The following is a 20,530-nucleotide window of genomic DNA, read 5'->3' on the forward strand; positions in this document are numbered from 1 at the left end:
GACAGCCCAAAGTCGCCAAAAATCTTATGCGGACAACCGCCGGCGAGATTTAGAATTTCAAGTTGATGATTGGGTATTTTTGAAGGTGTCGCCAATGAAAGGTGTGATGAGATTTGGCAAGAAAGGAAAGTTAAGTCCTCGATATATCGGACCCTATAAGATTATCCGCAAGGTGGGCCAAGTAACTTATGAATTGGACTTGCCTTTAGAACTTGAATTAGTCCATCCAGTTTTCCATGTCTCAATGTTTCGCAAGTGTGTTAGATATCCTACGAAGATTGTGCCAATAGATGACGTTCAGGTGACAGAAAAGCTAGTTTATGAAGAAGTGCCTATTGCCATATTAGACAGGCAAGTACGGAGACTTCGAAACAAGGAAGTGGCCTTAGTTAAAGTCTTGTGGCGAAATAACAATCGAGAAGAGATGACTTGGGAGGCGGAAGAGAAGATGAAATCCACATATCCGCACTTATTTCAGCCCCCGGAAGAGATCTATGATGAGACATCGAGATTATGAGGTATGTATGTTTTCTTTTTATGCATATGGGTCGTGTGTGGCCAGCTTATATTGCTATTGTGTTGTGGCATTGTGAGGCAATGTTATTATGGGTTGTTATGACAGGATGGTAGTACCATATTACAGGAGAGACTCTGGCGAAATTTTTATAGAATCCCCGATGACTTAACATTCGAGGACGAATGTTCCAAAAGGGGGGGAAGAATGTTACACCTTGGAAATTTCCCGCTAACGTACAGTGAGTAAACTAACGAAGGGTACGACGTATACGATGTTTTGATAAGTAATAAATAGCATTTGATGACCCTAAACGAGATTTCAAAGACATTTAAGGGAAGGAAAGAAAGTTGTTAAGAAAAGCAAGTCATATGTTGTGTGTCGGGCAAGCATTACGAGCATCGAGTTAATGATGTTTTAATGATGCTTTGGAGAAGAGTTATAGCATTCCGTAGATTGGTATTGAGGTGTTAAACAAGTGTCAAGAAGGTTCCATAAGGATCGGAGATCAAACGAGTCAACGAAAATGAATTCGGAACCACAGGGCATTATACGGCCCGACATACGGCCATATAAATTATGCGACCGTATGTACGCCGTATAATCATCCCGAATGGCATGTCTCTCGGGACTAGATCACCGGACATACGGCCGGTATAAATATACGGACCGTATGTTGGTCCGTAGATCTCGGTTGGGACGGAGAACTTAAACGTTGATATAAGGGACCCAAGTTCATTTTAATTCATTTCATTTCCACTCCACAATGCAAGAATTCTCTAGAACCTTCTCCATCCACAAGAAACCAAAGGAAATTAATGATCAACTTCATCAAACCAACAAGAATCAAGAGTTAGAAACACATTAAAGTCATCTAAGTCAAGGAATCCCCAGAGAAGTGAAGTAGGGTTTTGGTGCAAGAAGAGTATTTCCACTCAAGGCTTATTCTACCATTATATAAGGTAAGTTTCATGATATTTTCATTTTGTTTAAAGTATTGAAAAGTTGAAACACTTGGATTATAGAAGGAAATGGGAAATGGGTCATAAATATGGCAATAGTGTCATTTTGAATAGAAGCTTGGATTGAATTGTGGATATTGGTATGTTGTGATTATGAATATGTTATGAATGACATTTAGAACATGGAATTAGTATTATATGTGAAAGAATGCGATAGTGAACTATGACCATGATTATGGAGAATTTGAAGTGAAATTGTGAAATGCGGATAATGCGAATGAACGATGATTGTTGTTTATGATATTGTGATTGTTGTTATGAATATTTGGGAGTTGATATGGAATATGGAGGAAGTCATATAAACAAAGGAAATGCTGCCCAATTTTCTCTAGCTTTAGTAAGCACGTTCTTGTAATTGTTTAGCTAATGTCGATACGAATTCTTTTGAAGGTAGAACGTGAGCATTAAAGGAGAACGAGCAAGCAATAGAATAGTTAAACGACAAAGGTATGTGAGGCTAGTCCTTTCTTTCTAAGGCATGAATCTTATGGCATGAACTTCCTCCTTCTTCATGAATTTTCTATCTTCAAGAAAACTAAGAGTCCTTTTTCATGAATAGCCTTATGAGATAAGAGATACGCTATGAGTACGATAATGATGATGATAAGATTAAGTCTAAAAATCCTAGAGTCCATGATATGATGTCCTATGAAGCTAATGATGCTATGTATAATCTATTGATGTTATTCATTATATACACTCACCTTATATGCTAATTCCTTCAAGGTGAGGCAGAATGTCTATGAATGTTTATGAATGCTCCATAATGGAATCGGGGGTTCACGACCTTACGTCACCCCGATAAAGTATGGTTGTCTATAAGTTTCTATGCATGAATTATGATGAGTATATTATGATGAGTACATGATGATGAGTATATGATGATGATGTTACACCGCGCCTATATGGACGGGCAGTCACCGCTAAGGAGGGCAGCATATACACCATGGCCAAATGGCATGGGCAGACACCACTAGTGGGCGGCATGAGATGGTACCCCGGATGCGGGAGGCCTGGACACAGGCTAATGCTAATGATTATCACACCGTACCTATATGGTCGGGCATTTTATACATATATTCATACATGATATGATGATGATTATGAAAGTAGGCCAGCATGCATTATTTCTTTTATGATTCACAGTCAGATACGAATTGCTCCTCATTTGATGCTTCCCTATTTTATTGATGTATTATTGTTGTTGATGCCTTACATACTCAGTACAATGTTTGTACTGACGTCCGTTTTCTTTGGACGCTGTGTTTATCCCCGCAGGTAGACAGGGAGGCGACCCAGACTCGTAGGTGCTATTATCTGATTTGAGAGCACTCCATTTTTCGGAGGTGCCATTAATTATTATTTTGGTATATATATGTATATGTATGTTTTGGGCATGACGGGGTCCCGTCCCGTCCCTGTGTCTAGCACTCTAGTAGAGGCTGGTAGATGTGCAGTTGTGGGTAGTATGGTCTTACAGTTCTCATTGTATGTCTATATATATATGTATAAGTATTATTTATGATATATATATATATATATATATGTATATAAAGTAAATATGTTTCGAGTAAAATGGTTCTAGTATGAGTATAAGCATGAGATTGATGAATAAATGTATGATATGTATGAATGAGTAATAGAATGAGTGGTGCTCGGTAGTTAGCCCCGGGTGCCCGTCATGGCCCTAGTCAGGCCGTGACACAGAATTTGTAGCTCAATGCCCAAACTGCCAGTAAGTGAAAATTGAACATCAAAAGCCAGGAGGATTATTGCAAGCAATGGAAATCCCTACTTGGAAATTGAAAGTGATCAACATGGATTTTATTGTGGGGTTACCTCGTTCCCGAAGCAAGTATGATTCCATATGGGTAATCGTGGTCAGACTCATGAAATGTTACTCATTTTCTTCCAGTCAGAACTATGTACGCGGCAGAAGATTATGCAAGGTTGTATCTTAGAGAAGTGGTGCGACTCCATGGTATTCCGATGTCTATTATCACAGATAGAGGAGCACAATTTACAAGTACGGAAGTCTTTCCAAGAAGGTTTGGGTACTCAGGTGAGGCTTAGCACAGTGTTTCATCCACAAACTAATGGACAAGCCAAACGTACCATTCAGACCTTGGAAGATATGTTACGGGCATGTGTGCTAGATTTTGGTGGTAGTTGGGATGACCACTTACCCCTTATCAAGTTTGCATATAACAAGAGCTACCATTCCAGTATTCAAATGGCCCCGTATGAAGCTATATATGAAAGAAAGTGTAGGTCCCCGATTGGGTGGTTTGAAGTAGGAGAGGTACAACTAATAGGCCCTGGGTTGATTCAACAGGCAGTGGAAAAGGCCAAGGTTATCCGAGATCGATTGGTGACAGCCCAAAGTCGCCAGAAATCTTATGCGGATAACCGGCGGCGAGACTTAGAATTCTAAGTCGATGATTGGGTATTTTTAAAGGTGTCGCCAATGAAAAGAGTGATGAGATTTGGTAAAAAAAAGAAAGTTGAGTCCTTGATACATTGGACCTTATAAGAATGTCCGCAAGGTGGGCCAAGTAGCATACGAATTGGACTCACCCTCGGAACTTGAATCGGTCCATCCGGTTTTCCATGTCTCAATGCTCCGAAAATGTGTTGGAGATCATACTAGAATCGTGTCGGTAGATGATGTTCAAGTGAAAGAAAAGTTAGTTTATGAAGAAGTACCCATTGCCATATTAGATCGGTAGGTATGGAGGCTTAGGAACAAAGAAGTAGCTTCAGTTAAGGTTTTATGGAGAAACAACAACCAAGAAGAAATGAATTGGGAAGCAAAAAAAATATGAAGTCCAAGTACCCGCACCTATTTCAACCCCCGGAAGAGATTCAAGATGAAACATTGACGCTATGAGGTATGTATGCTTTCTTTTTATGCTTTTGGGTCGTGTGTAGCCATAAATTCTTGCTATTGTGTTGTAGCCCTATGAGGAATTTTTATTGTGGGCTGTTGTGACAGGATGGTAGCGCCATATTATGGGGAAAACTCTGGCGAAATTTTTCTAGAATTCCTGAGAACTTAACATTCGAGGACAAATGTTTTTAAAGGGGGGAAGAATGTTACACCTCGAAAAATTTCATACCATTGCATAGTACATAGACCAACGTAGCGTGAGGAGTAAATGATGTTTCGATAAGTAGGAAGTAGTATCTAATGGTTCTAATTAAGATTTCAAGGGCATTCGAGACAAGAGAAGAAAGTTCATCAAGAAATGTAAAGCGTATGCCGTGTATTCGGAGGAGTTTAGTAAGTACTGAGCTAATGGTGATTTAGTAAATGTCTTGAGAAGTAGTTATGATGCTCCTTAGATTGCCAATAAGGTGTTAAAAGAGTGTTAAGAAGGTTCCATAAGGATTAGTGATCAAACAAAACGGCGGAAACAAATTCGGAAAAATGGAGTTATACGACCAACTTATACGGTCCGTATAACATTATACGGTCCGTACAAGGGGCCGTATAACCCAACAGAAGAAATGTTTTCTCTGATGGTGAACCACGAACACTTATACGGACCGTACAATTTTATACGAACGGTATAAGTGGCCCGTATAATACCCGACGGGCTAATTAAGTGCAAGTATAAATACATGTTCCACTTTCTTTTTCTCATTCTTTCCACTTCTCCATCTCTCTCAAGGCTTCTAAAGTGTTCTACACATTTCATCAACATAAAATCAAGGTAAATCAAATATCAACTTCATCAAACCATGAAGATTAAGTGCGAAAAGCTCATTAGGGTTCATCCAAGACAAGAAATCTCTTTGGAAGTGGAACTAGGGTTTTGCTCAAGTGAAGAGTTTCCACCCAAAGCTCGTTTCCACACAATCAAAGGTAAGTTTTACGATCCTTAAATGTTATTTAGGGTATTGAGGGGTTAAAAGACTTGGATTATGAAAGGAACTAGTGTCATACCCTAATTTCTGGTAGGGCGTGATGGGCACCCGACCCTTATTTAGGGCCGAGCGAACCCGCTGACTCACATAATACTAATAACCACACTGGCTTTCAAATTATGGCACAAATACATAACGAAAGTTTTTCGAAAAATAATATACTTTTTACCTTTCTCGAATCAAAAATAATTTGTAACATATAAAACTTTTAACACAATGCGTAATAGTACATCGGCTTACATAGCCGTCATATAACCGATATCTTATACCCACGACCTTGTCTGCATAAAGTCTCTAACATGGAACATGAATCCATATCATAATGCTCGGACTCGGCGGCACTCCGGAAAGTGGAGCTCGCAATCCCGCCGAAACATCTTACGCTAATATCTTGACGTACGGGTGTACACGCGCGCATGAAACGGCCCACAAGAAAGGGGGGTCGGTACGGAATATGCGAGTATGTAAACCATGAAATACAATAAAGCCGAGATCATCAAAGTGCTTGAGTACGAAAATCATAAAACTTGCTCTTTGAAAACATTTGTCATGCATATCAAATCATATAATCATCATGTAAACATATAGCGATGTCCCGACCTATTGAGGGACTCGGTGGGTAAAATCATAATATACATATATAAAGTATACATATGCGTGCCCGGCCCTTTGACAAGGGACGCGCGTAAGTAAAACCATATCATCATGCATGCGTATACATATACATATACATACACCGGCCCTCAGTGAGGGACTCGTTGAATAGCGTGTCCGTACATGGCCAGGACTCGGTATGCCATCGGCCACCATCTCCATATCATCATATCATCATCATATCATATATATATATATAACGTGCCCGACCCTCCCAGGCGAGGGACGCGGTGAATAATGCAATGGAATTGCACGAATACATGCCCGGCCCGGACGAAGGGCATATTACATGTAGGCACACACGAGCGGAGTAGCCGACAAACCATATGCATATAAAATCATACTCGAGACTCGATGAAGTAGTCTAGCGGAACGTCGTGTGAAAATCGGACAATAATTATATCAAATATCTTTCGGAAACATAACATACATCATACGTATTTACAAATCCATAAGGGTCATAGTCATATTCAAACCATAGGGATCATAGTTATACGTCAAACCAATCCGGTTCGCTCGGAAAGTTACAAACTTTATTCACTTTAGAACATTCTACGAACAAATCGAAGCGATCCGAGCCTTTCCGCGAAAGTTAAGGACATTCGTAGTTCGGAATCGTTTAAAAAACAAACTCTTTTTGAAAACAACTTTCATGCAATCTTTGAAATCCATTCATGTGAAAAACATAAAGACCATAATTTGACTACATTAAGAACATGAATATCAAGAAACAAATAAGGATCATAAACATGCTCGGACCGCAAGAGTGGAAATTACCTCGTGGTACGTGTCATAACTTACTTTTCACTAAGACATGCCAAAGAAAGAAGTGTGAAGCTTACATACCCCGATCAGCACAAGCTAATCCGACTCCGAAGTCTCGACTCTCAAGGTCTACACAACGTCAATGGATATCGAATATTAGTCATAAACATCAAAGAACCCAATTCCGAGCCATTACTTTTTCTATAGAAATTTGGGCAGCATTTCCCCATAAATTGGACATCGAAATTTACGAACCCTTCCAAATCATTATCAACAATACCAACCAACATACTAGCAACATCAATAACCAATTCTAAACACATTCTAACATCAACCTTCTTTCACATAATGCGACGACATTCATTTACATTCAATTCAACCGCATATAACCAAACTAACTGTCACACCCCAATCTTACTAGGGTGTGATGGGCACCCGACCCCGTAACCGGAGCCGAGCGAACCCACTGACTCTTATTACATATATAGACTCCCTTAGACTTTTACGTTAATAAGAATGAAACGTAGTAAAACCTTCAGAAATTTTCTTTTGTACTCGACTCAAACAAAATCTATATTTATACGAAACATATAACATAACACTTGTGACACATCGGCTGGTGGAGCTGGGGCCGACCGGCCCGACTTTCTATGCCCACAACTCGTCTCGCAAAGTCTCTAACCGCAATCGGGGATCCTAGCATACAAGCTCGACTCGGCTACACCCGCAGCGAACGAGCTCGCCAACTACGTTGGAACATCTTTTTATGCTAACTTCGCATCATGCAGGTGTACTCGCGCGCACGAAACGACCCCAGAAAGAAGAGGGGTCGGTACGAGCAATGTACCGAGTATGTAAGGCATGAATAGTAACATAGTAAGAAATGTACATATGAACAATAATCGCATGGAAACATAGAACATATCATAGGATAGCGAGGTAACTCGTGCATATGAGTGCCCCTGGGGGCGGATGCATGCTTATCTTTCCCTTGAAAAAACATTTCTTTCATATATATAGAAAATAGAACATGTCATATTGCCGAGGCGTCGGCAGCCGATCCATTTAACCATAAATATATAAATATATATTCCGCGTCCGGGACAACATTAACCGATATGGGATTTGCACAACGATGTGGGATTTGCCTAAACCAATGTGGGATTTGCCTAAGGCAAGCCTTATACTTAACCCCCACTGCGGGACTCGGCGTTCTTCTTACCGAGGTTTGCCCCACCATCGGGTTTGCCCCACCATTGGGTTTTACCCACCGGCCGATACCAACCGACTGTGGGTGGATAGCGTCTATAGCACTCTGCCGTTTTTCCCATCTTCCCCATATACATATACATATACATATATCATGTCATAGCATGCAGGAGAGCCCGAAGAAAAGCTATAACTCTATCGGAGTGACGTAAGGTCGGTAACCTCCGATTATATTATGGAATAACTATGGGCGCTTGTCTCACCCTGAAGGAACGATTATAAGGCGAGACTATCAATCAAGGATAGCATCACGGGAAAACATAAAACAGGGTCATAACATATCATTTCATATACTTTGAAACCTTTAAAATAGTCATTATCCCAAAATAGCTTAACATTTCATATCGTCATATTCATGGTAAGAACATATCCTTGACATATTCGTTCTAGTCATTTCCTCATATCTAGCATCATCATGGTCATCCTAAAATCATAGTCGTTGTTTTGGTCATAAAACTTTTCGAAAATCGTAAAACTTGGATTTTGGAGAAAAATGGATATTTTGGAAATCATTCATAAACTTTTAGGAAGGAAAATCATGCTTTGAAATCATAACTTTTAACTTTTGAAAATAAGGACGCTAAGGGAGCATTTATAAAATCGCAACGTATGATTCATGCCATAGAAGGAAAAGGGACGAGCCTTAACATACCTTCGCCGCGCCTTACCAGCTACGCTTATTCATCCAAGCTTGGTTCCACTAGTCTACATTCAAGAAAGTTGATGCAACCATTAGATTCATTGACATATACTTGTCGTAACCTTTCAAGTTCCTTCACTCATGGTCTGCCGGAATTTCGGCAGCATCTCCCCTATAAATATACCGTCCCCGAGAGTCCGTCTCGGCCAATTTTTAATCAACAACAATCCGGGAATTCAACCCGGCCAAACTATTAACAATACCAACAAGTATTCTAGCAACACTTCAATATCCAATTCAATTCAATTCAATTCGCATAATATTCTAACGACTCACTCGACATACTACTTCACCCGAAATCTTCAAATTTAACAACAACCATACATTTCATTATCGTTCATATTCATTAACTTCAACCACATTCTTTGTTCTACATCACACAATCCATCACGACGACAACTAAAATGTCAAATTACGTCAATTTACATTAGCTTACCAAACACTCACCATTCGGCCACACCTACTTACATACCTATATTTTATGAGCTTCATCCATTCCTTGACATTACAATAACAACCAACATACTACATACAATTTAATCCATTCTTTCTACATAATATATTACATGTATGACCAAACACCACACACACCCACACAGTCACAACACACCACACGGCCACAACTCCACATCATTGGTTTCATGTTTTCCATTCATTTACACATTCGACAACATACACAAACATCCATAACATACAAAAGCGGATGAATTCTTACCGTTTTCCTTTAACCCTTCACTTGGCTAGAGTTCGTAACTTGCTAGAATAAATGTTTTTCTTGTTCCACTAACTACACCACCTTGCTAAGGACCTTTCATTAGGTAGGAAAAGTGGAAGGAAATAATTTTTTTCTTGGTTCCTTTCCATGGCCTTGTTGGCCGAATTCTCCTTCTTCTTTTCTCTTTTTTTTTCTTCCTTTCTTTCTTTCTTTCTCCAAACTCTTCAATTAAAAGAAGACTCCTCACTTATATATATATCTCTCGAGTCATGTGAGGGGCACATACCTCATCTTCTTTTTTTTTTCTAGACTTTTCTTTTCTTTTCTTTTTCTAGAGTTTTCTTTAAATTTTCCAAGGATGACTTAATTCCTTTCTTCTTTCCTTTCCCTAGAACTTTCTTAAAATACAAATATGGCCCCTTTCATGAACTTTCTTGAACACTTCGTGAAATTACCATTTTGCCCCTAATTCTTCACAATATTACTATGAGCCATTTCATGAATTTCCTTTTCCACCTCAACCTTTCTCAATATTTCCATACTACCATTGTTCACAAATAATATTCCTAACAACCCGCATATTAAAATTATTTTAGAACATAGTCTTGTCCTTAACTTCTCACCATTGTCTCGCAACATTCGAACGTACGAAGTACGGGCTATAACACTAACACCAACACTTCTTCCAAATTCAGGAATTACACCAACAATTCATTTGTTAACATTATCATTGGCATAAATATAAGATCTACATAGGAATCATATTAACTTCCAATTCAGCCCCACAACCATTACAACTTCAATTTAATTCACTAAACCTTCATTATCAACATAGAATCCACACGACAACAACAACCACAACACTAAATAAAATTAATTCATTCTTGGCATATATACTACATATACACGGTTCCAACACCATTCATACGGCTAAAACATCAACATGCCACTTTCATGATTTCCTTCCATTTCTACCCACTATAACAACATGCAACCATGCTAAATACCATTAATTCATTTTTCCTACACACCACATACACACACGGCCAATACCTACACATGCACGGTTTCATCCCAACATCCATATTTTCATAATTTTCATTCATTTCTACCTATTACAATATCCACAAACCATTTATAACATATAAAAGAAAAGATTGAGTCTTACCTCTTCCATCCCACTTCTTTCTCGGCTAGAGTTCTACATAGCAAAACGAATGGTTTTCTCTCTCCAACAACTACTCCACGTTGTAGAGGGCCTTCCAATTGATATGAAAACTTGAAGAAAATAATTTTCATGATCAACTTTAGGGGCTGGTTCGGCCAGCCCCTCCTTGGCCGTTTCTCCTCCTTCTCTTTTTCTCTTCATTTTTCTTGAAATTTCTAGACAACAAATGATGAATTGGTCTTCCAATTCATGACTTAATCATATATATATATATATATATATATATATATATATATATATATATATATGTAAATGAGTGCACATGGCCGGTCATGTGCACTCTCTTTTCTCTTTTTTTTTCTTTTTCTTTTTCTCCAATTTTCTAGAAATTTCCAAGAGATGAAAATAATGAAGATGACTTAATAAGTCATCCAATACTACACATATTCTTCATACATGTGGCCTATGGCCCACAAGTCATGTGCATGGCCACAAGGTTATTATTTTTTTTCATGAAATTAAATTCCAACACTTCACTTTTGGCCCCAAATCTTCATAAAATGTCTAACTTTCCATCCAACCAAATTCATAAGCACTTATGCGTTAAAACAAAGTCGGAAAATAGTCTTATTCTTAACACTTGGCTCGGAATATCCAAATGTACAAAATGCGAGGTATAACATCCTTCCCCCCTTTAGAACATTCGTCCTCGAATGTTCAACTAGTCTCGTAAGATCTTTTAAGGATCTTGGGGGGTTTCCTTTGCTACCACGACACGCAATCTCATCTTTCGCTTCTCAAGTCGTCCCCTCTCTACTATTGTTCCGCCATACGAACTCAGACCCTTATAGTCGTAACACAAGCACCTATGACTTTACGTCTCATTATAGTAACTTCGACGGATCCCAATATATCGAAATCATAGGGTATAATATCCGTTTTTCCTTAGAAACATCGGTTCAACTTTCGTTGCTTAGTCTCTAAGTGTAGTATTCCCGTTTTTTGTCCCCTTCTCTAAGAGGCCATTACCTTACCCGTATCCGGCGCGCCCTTTGCTCGGATCTTGCTCTCAATTTTCTGTCACACGTGATGTTGCGATCTACACCCGAATGTACGAAGGGGTCAAATTATTCCAAGCTTTGCCTCAACGTAACTTCACTACCCTTATGTTTCACTTTATCTTTGCCTCTCTTCTCCTACCACCAGCGTCGGAATATATTTTTGGTTCAACCATAAGCATGTCCTGTTCGTTCTCAGTACTAGTTCTACCTTGGTAATTTATCTCATCCCATCCTAACATCTTTCCTTAATGCACCTAAAGTATCATCACCGTATTGTTGTTACCGATCCTAAACTTTTCTTGTTAAGCCTTTACTTGGTCTCATCTCCAGTGTATAAATATCCATAGGTGACATGATGCGCCCTTGCACGACCTGCGTATTTAATCTTAATCACGCTCGTTCCTTTTCCTGATTCGTACTATTCCAGATCTTACTCCCGTGGTTGCATTTGCTAGGAGTCTATCTTGTCATACTCCTTTTTCCCTGCTTTTCTTACTTTCTACCATAGGAAATTTTCTACTGCTAGCAACCATTCCATGGCCTACATCTTAACCTCTGATCCCGTATAGCCGTACCACCTTTCACAATGTTTCCGTAAGCTACTCGTTACTTTTCTCTGTTCTATTCCCTCCTTAAGTCTCTATTTCTTAATATCATGGTATTCCGGATACTTACAATTAATTCTCAATTCCATCTCGATTATTGCCCTGACTTTTATTCCTTTACTGCTGGCTTTTCGATCTCCCTAGCTTGTCTCAACAAAGAACTTTACCTGCGGCCCACGCATTCGTATCCAGGACATTGTAGCGTCGATTGTCTCCGTCTTACACTTGTATTTCTCTCCCTCGCTCCCCCCCTTTAGGGGTGTACTTATACTATTGCCCGATTCTACTTTGCTCTAAATCCGTATTCCCAACCTCAATTAAGCGGTACTTTTATCCCGACATTTTGATCCTCTTGCCGTTCATTTACTCGCTTTCTTTCCTTTCCAAATATCGTTGTATTAGGACTTTCTAATCTTAACTTGCGATGAAAACAACATCAGCTTGCCTTGTAACATTTGCACTCTTTATATATTTTTCCACTTGAACCTCGTTATTCTGTCCGATTAGTGCCTTCCATATACCGCTACGTTGATTACCGGAATACATATATCCGCTGATCTAACCATGTACAGGATATCCTGCGCATACCTATGTACACATATAGCCCCTACTATCTTGCTTACAAGATATCTCCATACACTATTCCAACTCACCCCAATTCCAGAGCTGCGACGTATCTTTTTCCTCTTTATCGGTCTAATTCGCCTCGTTCGCGTGACCTTTTAGGTTTCTCGCCCACTCCCTCGACTCTTAGTTTGTCCTTAAGTCACTCTAACTCCTCATTTACTTCTTGCGTCTGAATTTGTAGAACTTTCAGAAAACTTCCCAGGGGGTCACCCATCCTAGAATTTCTCTCGCCTCAGCACGCTTAACTTTAGAACTCTAGCTGAATACGACACTTTAACATTCGCATAACTGCGTCCACCCTACCGCATCACCTTTGTCACGTATATTAGAGTAAGTCGAAGTCCTAACGGATTTCGAAGCGTCCTCATAACACGTTTCCCTCCGAATTAGAAAGGTTTCTTAGTCTCCCGACTTCACAATTCTATTTCAATTCCCTTTTATCCTCAACATTCACGTTTCACCTCTAGACATGACTACTTTTCCATCTTAGACCTCCAGACCTCAATGGCGAGGAATGCACCTCGATCACCGTTACTTATAACTACTCGGTCATCGCCCTCTGGGCTCCGTTCTCATTTTACCTCGTTCTTCGTCCTTTCTACATCCGAGTCTTTCACCGTCCCGTCACTTCTAGCACCTGTATCCTTAATTTCACCTATCATGGTCTATTACTATACTGGTGTCTCACTCTCTTCTTACTTCCTCCTTCCGATTACCTTCTCTTTCCTTACACTCGCTATCATTTCCACTGTTGTATAACCTTTATTCCAGACTTTCCTTACAAAACTTAATAAGTCTCACTTACTCGTTCCATAACTCACTTTTCCGTTTCACACTTACTTTTACATTCTAGCTACGTAGACCACGTCATAGCTTTAGCCGCTTTCTCATTAGGCTTTGCTTATTTCCATAACAGTCCTCACTATATTCATATTACATCCTGCTCGTAATCAATCCGATAATATAACACTTCTTAATCCTTTGAATTTCTCTGTACCATATCAACATCGGCTCTATAATTATTATTATCCCCGATTCAATAATTAGCTTCTTTCTCGGTGTCGGCCGTACTCGTAGCTTAGTCAATCAAATTTTTTTTTCATTACTATTGGCGCGACCTTCCGAGACATATTACAAACTTATATCTCACTCTCACTTTATTTCTGGGAAAATTTTGGCAGAGTTTCCTCTGTAACTGTTACTATCTCAAAACCTGTACACAGGAAATACCAACAATGCCTCACAGGGCCAAAATACATATATGCATATCACATCATATCACAGCCTCACAGGGCTCCCAACATCATCGACAGTACAAAAATAATAAACATACCTTGTACGCCCAACTCAATCGGCACCTGTCATACTTTCTTATTTACTTTCCCTTTTAACCTTCGACTTGTATTCCAATCGTACTTCAATATCTTACCCGACATATATCTTTCATACCTTTGCTTACCTGCGTACATTGTAGCTTCCGATGTCGCTAGTCACTTTCTTCCGTCGATGCCATTTCTCTGCTGAAGTCAAGGGTCAGTGTCGGAAATCTCATTTCCTATGACTTGGCTCTATGGCACGATCTAAGATGTCAAAGAAGAGTAACCATCCTAGATGCCCCGTAGCCTCCTGTTTATAAATGTGGCGCGCTTCACACCATAAACAGGACTCTACCGGACACGACTTTGCAGACAACCCCCTAGGACGAACCGCTCTGATACCAATTTGTCACACCCTAATTTCTGTTAGGGCGTGATGGGCACCCGACCCTTATTTAGGGCCGAGCGAACCCGCTGACTCACATAATACTAATAACCACACTGGCTTTCAAATTATGGCCCAAATACATAATGAAAGTTTTTCGAAAAATAATATACTTTTTACCTTTCTCGAATCAAAAATAATTTGTAACATATAAAACTTTTAATACAATGCGTAATAGTACATCGGCTTACATAGCCGCTTACATAACCGACATCTTATACCCACGACACTGTCTGCAAAGTCTCTAACATGGAACATGAATCCATATCATAATGCTCGGACTCGGCAGCACTCCGGGGAAAGTGGAGCTCGCCAATCCCGCTGGAACATCTTCTGCTAATATCTTCAACTCATCTGGGTGTACCTGCGCGGCATGAAACGCAGCCCCCGAAGAAAGGGGGTCAGTACGGAATATGTACTGAGTATGTAAACCATGAAATACAATAAGCGGGATCATACTGAAGTGCTGAGTACAGAAAATCATAAAACTTGTCTTTGAAAACATTTGTCATGCATATCAAATCATATAATCATCATGTAAACATATAGCGTGTCCCGGCCCTCTATTGAGGGACTCGGTGGGTAAAATCATAATATGCATATATAAAGTATACATATAACGTGCCCCGGCCCTTTGACAAGGGACGCGGTAAGTAAAATCATATCATCATCATGCATGCATATACATATACATATATATAGACATACCGTGCCGGCCCTCTACTGAGGGACTCGGTGAATAGCGTGTCCCGGCCCTACTAGCAAGGGACTCGGTATGCCATCCGGCCACCATCTCCATATCATCATATCATCATCATATATATATATATATATATATATATATATATATATATATATATATATATATATATAACGTGCCCCGGCCCTCTAGTGAGGGACGCGGTGAATAATGCAATGGAATTGCACGAATACATGCCCTGGCCCGGGACGCAGTGAAGGACATATTGAGGCTGGCACGAGCGGAGTAGTGACAAACCATATGCATATAAAATCATACTCAGAGACTCAATGAAGTAGTCTAAGCGGAATGTCGTGTGAAAATCGGACAATAATTATATCAAATATCTTTCGGAAACATAACATACATCATACGTATTTACAAATCCATAAGGGTCATAGTCATATTCAAACCATAGGGATCATAGTTATACGTCAAACCAATCCGGGTTCGCCTCGGAAAGTTACAAACTTTATTCACTTTAGAACATTCTACGAACAAATCGAAGCGATCCGAGCCTTTCTGCGAAAGTTACGGACATTCGTAGTTCGGAATCGTTTAAGAAACAAACTCTTTTTGAAAACAACTTTCATGCAATCCTTGAAATCCATTCATGTGAAAAACATAAAGACCATAATTTGACTACATTAAGAACATGAATATCAAGAAACAAATAAGGATCATAAACATGCTCGGACCGCAAGAGTGGAATTACCTCGGGGTACGTGTCATAACTTACTTTTCACTAAGACATGCCAAAGAAAGAAGGGTGAAGCTTACATACCTCGATCGCTTCCTAAGCTAATCCAACTCAAGTCTCGACTCTCCAAGGTCTACACAACGTCAATGGATATCGAATATTAGTCATAAACATCAAAGAACCCAATTCCAAGCCATTACTTTTTCTATAGAAATTTGGGCAGCATTTCCCCTATAAATTGGACATCCCCGAGAATTTAACTCGGCCAAATCATTATCAACAATACCAACAAACATACTAGCAACATCAATAACCAATTCTAAACACATTCTAACATCAACCTTCTTTCACATAATGCGACGACATTCATTTACATTCAATTCAACCGCATATAACCAAACTAACACCAACACTTCTTCCAAATTCAGGAATTACACCAACAATTCATTTGTTAACATTATCATTGGCATAAATATAAGATCTACATAGGAATCATATTAACTTCCAATTCAGCCCACAACCATTACAACTTCAATTTAATTCACTAAACCTTCATTATCAACATAGAATCCACACGACAACAACAACCACAACACTAAATAAAATTAATTCATTCTTGGCATATATACTACATATACACGGTTCCAACACCATTCATACGGCTAAAACATCAACATGCCACTTTCATGATTTCCTTCCATTTCTACCCACTATAACAACATGCAACCATGCTAAATACCATTAATTCATTTTTCCTACACACCACATACACACACGGCCAATACCTACACATGCACGGTTTCATCCCAACAACCATATTTTCATAATTTTCATTCATTTCTACCTATTACAACATCCACAAACCATTTATAACATATAAAAGAAAAGATTGAGTCTTACCTCTTCCATCCCACTTCTTTCTCGGCTAGAGTTCTACATAGCAAAACGAATGGTTTTCTCTCTCCAACAACTACTCCACGTTGTAGAGGGCCTTCCAATTGATATGAAAACTTGAAGAAAACAATTTTCATGATCAACTTTAGGGGGCTGGTTCGGCCAGCCCCTCCTTGGCCGTTTCTCCTCCTTCTCTTTTTCTCTTCATTTTTCTTGAAATTTCTAGACAACAAATGATGAATTGGTCTTCCAATTCATGACTTAATCATATATATATATATATATATATATATATATATATATATATATATATATATATATATATATGAGTGCACATGGCCGGTCATGTGCACTCTCTTTTCTTTTTTTTTTCTTTTTCTTTTTCTCCAATTTTCTAGAAATTTCCAAGAGATGAAAATAATGAAGATGACTTAATAAGTCATCCAATACTACACATATTCTTCATACATGTGGCCTATGTCCCACAAGTCATGTGCATGGCCACAAGGTTATTATTTTTTTTCATGAAATTAAATTCCAACACTTCACTTTTGGCCCCAAATCTTCATAAAATGTCTAACTTTCCATCCAACCAAATTCATAAGCACTTATGCGTTAAAACAAAGTCGAAAAATAGTCTTATTCTTAACACTTGGCTCGGAATATCCAAATGTACAAAATGCGAGGTATAACAACTAGAAGATGGGTTATGAATATAAGAATAGTGACATTTTTTAGTAGTAGCTTGGAATGGATCATGATTCTTGACATGTTGTGATTATAAATATGCTACAAATGACATAAAGAACATGGGAGAAACATTGTATAAGGAGTAATGTAACGTTGTATTATGACCATGGTTATGGATGATTTGAGATGGAAATGGGAGACTTGAATAATGTAGGGTGAATGAAGATTGTTGCTTATGATATGATAAATGTTATTATTGACATTTGGGAGTTGATATATGATATTGAGAAAGTTGTATAAATAAAGAAAATGCTGCCCAATTTCCTCTAGCTTTAGTCTAGTATGCTTAAGCTATCGATTATCTAATGTTAGTACAAACTCTCTTGAAGGTAGAAACGTGAGCATTGGAGAGGAACGTTCAAGCGATAGAGTAGCTAAACAAGGTATGTAAGGCTAGTCCCTTCTTTCTAAGGCATGACTCCTATAGCATGAATCGTCCTGTCTTTCCATGAGTTTCATACATTCCGGAAATTATGAGTCTATGATTATAAAGAGCTTCACATGAGATAAAGAAAAAAGATATGTTACGAGAATGATAATGATGATGACGAGTTTAAGTTTAAAGAATTCTAAAGCCATGATATGATGTTTCTACAAAGCTAATGACCCTGATTACGTTCCCTTGATGTCGTTCATTGTGTTACACTCACCTTACAATGTTAGTTCCTTCGAGGTGAGGTATGATGTATATAATTACTCCATAATGTAATCGGGGGTCCCCAACCTTATGTCACTCCGATATGGTTATAGATTATCTTTAAGTTCTAATGCATGTTTTTAGTCAAATGTATGATGATGATAAGTTTATAATGAGTATATGATGATACGATTACACCGAGCCTATAGGGCCGGGCATGACACCACTAAGGTGGGCTGCTTATGATTACACCGAGCCTATAGGGCCGGGCATGACACCGCTAAGGCGGGCTGCTTATGATTACACCGAGCCTAGAGGGCCGGGCATGACACCACTAGTGGGCGGCGTATAATGGTTACCCGAACGCGGGTTAATGATGATGATATATGTGATATGTATGACATCTGTTTCTTGTAAAGGTTAAGCAGGTTATATCTTTATCTTATGTTTCATGATTTCTTTATTATGTCGATTTCATGCATGCCTTACATACTCAGTACAATGCTCGTACTGACGTCCTTTTCTTTGGACGCTGTGTTCATGTCCACAGGTCGACAGAGAGGTGATCCAAATTCGTAGGAGCTATCAGCAGACTTTGAGAGCACTCTATTGTTCCGGAGGTGCCAATGATTTATTATTTTGTGTACATATATTTTGGGCACGACGGGGTCTTGTCCCGTCTATATGTCTAGTACTCTAGTAGAGGCTTGTAGATATGTATGTGTGGGTAGTATGGTCTTATGATTTCCTCATTGTATATACATTATTTTGATAGCCGAAGGGCTTATATTTATAAATGTAGTTATGTCTAAAAATGAAAATGGTTTCCCTATGATTAGGAAGATGAGGACAATAAATGAATGTAGGATAAGTAGAATGAGTGGTGCTCGCTAGTTAGCTCCAGGTACCCGTCATGGCCCCTAGTCGGGTTGTGACAGGTAGTCAGCTCCGGGTACCCGTCATGGCCCCTAACCGGGTCTTGACAAAAGTGGTATCAGAGTAGTTCCGTCCTAGGGTGTGTCTACGAGCCGTGTCCAGCAGAGTCTCGTTTATGGGTGTGAAGTGCACCACACTTATAAACAAGAGGCTGCGGGGCATTTAAGAAAAATGACCATTCTTCTTCTTATTAGATCATGCGATAGAGCTATATTATAAGATTTCCCTTTCCTCTAATTGTGCGTTATGATTTCAGCGATGCCAGTAAAGAGAAAAGCCACAGCCGCCCAGAAGGGCAAGGCTACGACAGAAAAGCGGATGGAAAGGGAGCCGCCAATGAATGTAGAAGAAGGTGAATCCCAAAATGAGACTCCATCCAATACCTTTTACACTCCGCCTATCCTAGAAGAGCAATGAGGGGCTTCGCCCTCCGGCTTCTATGCCTCTAGTTCCTCCACTAGGTGCTTCGGGTCAACAGATGACCGAGGCCATACAGTAATTGACCCTGTTGGTTTCCGCTCAGGCTCAACGACAAAGTACGAGTCCCGATGATAGAGCCACTAGTGCAAGGGCCCGTGATTTCATGAGTTTAAATCCCCCAGAATTTTCCGGGTCAAAGCCGGATGAAGACCGGCAAGGTTTTATTGATAAGGTACTGAGAACGTTTGTCACGACCCAACCCCGTAGGCCGTGACTAGTGCCCGAGCTGGGCACCCATACGCGCTCATTAACCAGATTCGGCATACAAACATATATACTGCACAGAAGCCGACAAGGCTATCATAATATACATAACATAGCAAAGCATACATACACGCAGCCGACAAGGCTGCCACGGTGGATGGGCCGCCCAAACACAACTTACTCAACGCATCCGAACAAACTGTACATAACCCATATCTTATGTCTACAGACCTCTAATACAGATCAACCGAGTCATATGACGGGACAGGGCCCCGCCGTACCCCTGAATACACAAATACATATACAACGGGAGAATATATACCAAAATGTAGGCTTCGGAATAAAGGGAGCTCTCCAACGGCAGGATAGGTGTCCTAGGGCGGCGGATCACCAAACTCG

The sequence above is a fragment of the Lycium ferocissimum genome, chromosome 1 (assembly GCF_029784015.1).
Source record: "Lycium ferocissimum isolate CSIRO_LF1 chromosome 1, AGI_CSIRO_Lferr_CH_V1, whole genome shotgun sequence".
In the NCBI taxonomy this organism is placed as follows: domain Eukaryota; kingdom Viridiplantae; phylum Streptophyta; class Magnoliopsida; order Solanales; family Solanaceae; genus Lycium; species Lycium ferocissimum.